The 4,997-nt window shown below is 36.6% G+C and overlaps 1 pseudogene; it reads right to left on the bottom strand.

Moving 5' to 3' along the window:
• Nucleotides 1-4,332: 4,332 nt before the first annotated feature.
• On the bottom strand, nucleotides 4,333-4,634 carry LOC123464761 (annotated as a pseudogene).
• Between the last annotated feature and the right edge of the window lie 363 nt (nucleotides 4,635-4,997).

Raw genomic sequence — 4,997 nt, 5'->3', positions numbered from 1 at the left:
CTTTTCTTGTTTTAGTTTTTAAATTTTTATTGCAGTACAGTTGATTTACAGTCTTGTGTTAGCTTCGGCTGTGAGTGAATCAGTTATACATATACTTATATACACTCTTTTGTAGACTCTTTTCCCATATAAGTCATTACAGCATATTGAGTAGAGTTTCCTGTGCTATACAGTAGGTCCTTATTAGGTATCTGTTTTATATATAGTAGTGTGTATTTGTTAATCCCAACCTCCTAATTTATCTCTCCCCTCCCCACTCTCTCTATTCAGATAACCTCCACTTTTCAAAAGTTCACTTCACACTCCTTCCCTTTTATGAAATATCTACATTAGTACTTGTTTTGCCCTTAGAAAGACATCCAAAGAGGATTTTTCACTTTTATGGAAAAAAGCAAAAGGCAAAAACGATTGGGTTCAGTGTTTACTTTATAGCAGTGAGCTGCTAGGAGGCAGCAAGCACCTGTGCAGGGGAGTGGCGTTGCTGACCTTCTTCCCCGGGAACTTCATTCAGCATCTCAGCATCGACAAGCACCATAGCTCTGAACTGCATCTGTGAGCACCTGCACTTTATCTCTATGTATTTTGTGCATCTGTTAGCAAGATGTGTCCTAAAGGTAATTGCCTCTTCACTTTACACCACTTTGGCTGACTAAAGGTTTCATAGACATATTCTACTTTCAGATAGTGGGGAAACCTGTTTTGAGTTCTGAATCCGTTACAGTTTTTCTGTGGGGCCCAAACCAAAGTAGTTATAATAAACTTGTGATTAACTTACTGGGCTTTCCAGGTTACTGATCAGTAAAGAATTCTCCTGCCAATGCAGGAGCCACATGAGATGCCAGTTCTGCCCCTGAGTGGGGAATATCCCCTGGAGAAGGAAATGGCTACCAACTCCTGCATTCTTACCTACTGGGATAATCCCGTGGGCAGAGGAGCCTGGCGGACCACTGTCTTGGGCGTCACAAAGAGTCAGAGACAACTGAGCAACTGAGAACGAATGCAATTAACTTACTAAAAATCCTCTAAATCAGCATTTTCTAACTATCTTTGACAAAACAATTTTTTAAAGATCTCAATACATCACAGTCTAACACTTAAAAGAATTAAAATGAATTGCTAAATAAATAAATAAAGGTGTATAATATACAAGCCCAAGGTTTTTCATTCATTAAAGCTAATAGGCATATGAAATTTTAATACAATCAGAACAAGCATAACATTAGGAAATAATTAAATATATGAATTATTCATTGCAAATGTGAGTAATCAATTAATATAAAAAGACTACATCACTTTTTTGTCATTCTACACTTATACCTAAATGGAAATGTATGAGGGATATAATGATTCTCCATATTAAAGATCTGCAAGCACATTTAAAATAAATATCTCTTATATTAACAATGAAATATTAATGTGATAAATGAGCTTGCCCTTACTGACTTATCTAATGTAGGCTGAATTAACAATACTGTTACTATGTATTGGGTTGGACAAAAGATTTGTTCAGTGTTTTTCCATAACATGGACCTCGTAGTGCTTAGTTGCCTTTAACATCATCCAGAACAGTTTTGTTCGATTGTACTGTGACAGCTGTCCTATCAGTGTGCACTATTTTAAAAACTTATCAAAACTGGTAAATTTTGTGTAGTCATTTTAATATTGAAGATGGAAGGGAAACGACATTTTCAGTATACTATACTTTATCATTTCAAGAAATGTAAAAACACACTGAAATGCAAAAAAAATGATCTGTGCGGTGTAGGAGAAAGTGCTGTGACAATTGAACATGTGAAGAGTGGTTTGCAAAGTTTCATGCTTGAGATTTCTCACTGTATGATGCTCCACATTTGAGTAGACCAGTTAAAGTTAATAGCGATCAAGACATTAACTGACAACAATTAAGGTTATACCACAATTCAAAATATCCAAATCAAAAGTTGAAGATCATATGTACCAACTTGGTTATGTTAATCACTCTGATTTTGGGGTTCCACATAAGTTAAGTGAAAAAAAGCCATATTTCCACATGCAATTTTCTAATCAAATATAGCTAAAATGTTTCATTTTTAAAACAAATTGTGATGGAAGATGAAAAGCAGATACTGTACAATAATGTGGAATGGAAGAGATTATGCGGTTAGCTAAATGAATCATCGCTGACCACACCAAACCTGGAGGAGGGTATGGCAACCCACTCCAGTATTCTTGCTTGGAGACTTCCCATGGACAGAGGAGCCTGGTGACCCACAACTCACTGGGTTGCAAAGAGTCTGACACCACTGAGTGACTAAGCACAACCACACCAAAGGCTGGTCTTCATCCAAAGCAGGTGACATGGTGTATACAGTACTATTGGAAGGGAATTCTCTCTTGTGAGCTTCTTCTGGAGGACCAGATGTTTAATTTCAACAGGTACTGCTCCCAATTAGACCAATTGCAAGCAGTACTCAGTGAAAAGCATCTGACATTGATCAACAGAAAACACATAATCTTTCATCAGGAGAATGCTTGACCACTTATTTCTTTGATGACCTGTCAAAAACTGTTACAGCTTGGCTAGGAAGTTCTGATTCATCCACCGTATTCATCAGACATGGTGAACATGCCTTTGGATGGATATTTATTCTGGTCCTTAAAAAAATTCTCTTAATGGAAAAAATTTCAATTCCTTGTAAGACTGTAAAAGGCACCTAAAACAGCTCTTTGCTTAAAAAGATACAATTTGGGGGAAGATGGAATTAAGAAGTTGCCTTCAATGGCTTGTTTTGATAACATTCATAGTAGCAAATCAGTGTCACAATGGTGTGTTAATGGAAATAGAAGTGATTTTAAATCAACTTCAGTGAGCTCAGATTATTCTTTTAAACTTTTATCCAAAGTGTAACAAGCCCCAGTAAGTTATAAACTTAGATTTGTCTTTTGACAAAAGAAATAGATTTTGATCATATACTTCCTATGCATGGATCCTTTCTTGGCAGAAAAGTAACTCATAATGTTCATATAAACATTTCATATGAATGTTATATAATTCTTAATGTAAACTATAATTTTTAAGGTGTTTGGTGATGTTTTTACAGATGTACAGTATCAAAATCCAAGTTAATTGATAATTATCCTTAAATTGTAGAATATCATAACAATTTTTAAGCCTCTGTTCTTGCAGTTTCCCAAACTATGCTTGGGTCTTTTTATCTAACAAGCTACTGAAAACACATCCATTTCTTCTTTGCATGCAACTATTAAAATAATTAAAAATAATAATGATAAACAAGTAATCAGTGGCTGTCCAAATTATATGTTTATATCAGGACTAAACTGATCTCCTACTTCACAGTAACACAAAAAGTGTCCATAATTCAAGTAACACTGAAATAATTATTCTTTTATCAGCATGCAATACATTTATAAAGCTTTAATATTATCATGTAGAAAAGAGAATAATCTTAAATAAAATATACATTCTTTAAGTAATTCACATTTCTTTTTTTTTTTTCATAATTGAGATTTTATTGGTTGTTTTGAGGATCAAAACAGACATATCAATTTGTATACAACTCTTGCATGTGTGTGTGCTCAGTCACTTCAGTCATGTCCTGCTCTTTGGGATCCTATCGACTGTAGCCCACCAGGCTCCTCTATCCATGGGACGCTCCTGGCAAGAATACTGGAGTGGGATGCCATGCCCTCCTCAAGGGATCTTCCTTAACAAGCTATCAAGTACCCATATCTTCAAATGTTGATACGCTGTCACAGCAGAAGTGCCACTAATTCACAATTTAATATCATATACACTACATCCCCAAACTGTCAATTGTTCACAGCATATTAACAAAGTTGGTAGGAAAACTGGACTACCATGACCAAAGATGTTACAGAGTGCACAAAATTCTGAGCAGAAGTGCCATGCTCAAGGAGTGAGCAGTTTGCATTAGGAAACAATTCTACCAAAAACAACATGAGAAGTAATTTAAGTGTTCAAGACATTAAAAGCACAATTGACTCCAAACTGCCATTTAGTATGCTTTGTATTATAGGATATAAAAGCTTCCCCATCTGTGGAATGTTAAGCTGACACCAAGACAATCAAAGCATCTCATATTCAATATTGCACTATTGTACAAACACACACACACACACACAAAACAGTAAATTAAACGATTTCATCTCAAAAAGAAAGGGGGGAGGGGTATTGGGATTCCCTCCTTTTTCAAAATGTTTCTAGAGCTACTAAAAATCTTGCATTTACAAAATAGTTGATAAAAATATTCCTCTGGTCTGAATTGTACAAGGAGGGAGACAGAGGCCACTGATAAGATTGGGTGTGTGATATTAATCAGACTTGGCTTCTTTCTCCCTTGCTTCATCAGAGGCTGGGCTCTCCTCGTTTCTAATCTCTTGTTTTCTGCAGGTAAGTCTTTAGTCTCTTGGTTGGCTTCTTCCACCTGTTTTCACTTTGCTCCTCCTTTTCTCTTTTGTTTGCACTTTTTTGTCTGAAGATTTATCCTTTTCTGCCACCTTTCTTAGCTTCATTTCCAGTTTTTCAGGAGCCTGTTTAGCCGACAACCTCGGGATCTTCTCTTGGGCTCCTCCTTCACAAGGCCCTCAGAGCATCTGACCTTGCTCTTGGGCATTGTCCCTGCGGGTGGCGGTGGCCAAGAGCCTTCCTGAAGCTGGACTGCCTGGCTGCTGCGACTCCTCCCCCACATTTCTTACTAAAACACTAACAATACTATTTTAGTGAAGCTGAAGGTTCTGTTTTTTATTTATTGCTTTGTTTTGCGTTTTGAGGCAATACTTACTCAACTGAAGGAACCAGTGTATGATTTACATTTATGTAAATTTTTAATCTGGGTGTAATAGCCAACCTCCAGGATGGCCCAAAGTGAACCACACCTCCTGGTATTGTCTTCTTGAGTAGCTCCATTTGTGCCAGAGTTGATCTGTGTGTCCAACACCATGTGGTGATATAATGGTATGCAATTACATTAAAGTAA

This window comes from Bubalus bubalis, chromosome 2 (assembly GCF_019923935.1).
Source record: "Bubalus bubalis isolate 160015118507 breed Murrah chromosome 2, NDDB_SH_1, whole genome shotgun sequence".
Lineage (NCBI taxonomy): Eukaryota > Metazoa > Chordata > Mammalia > Artiodactyla > Bovidae > Bubalus > Bubalus bubalis.
Note: the sequence above shows the minus strand (reverse complement) of the source record. Positions and strands in the feature narration are given on the sequence as shown.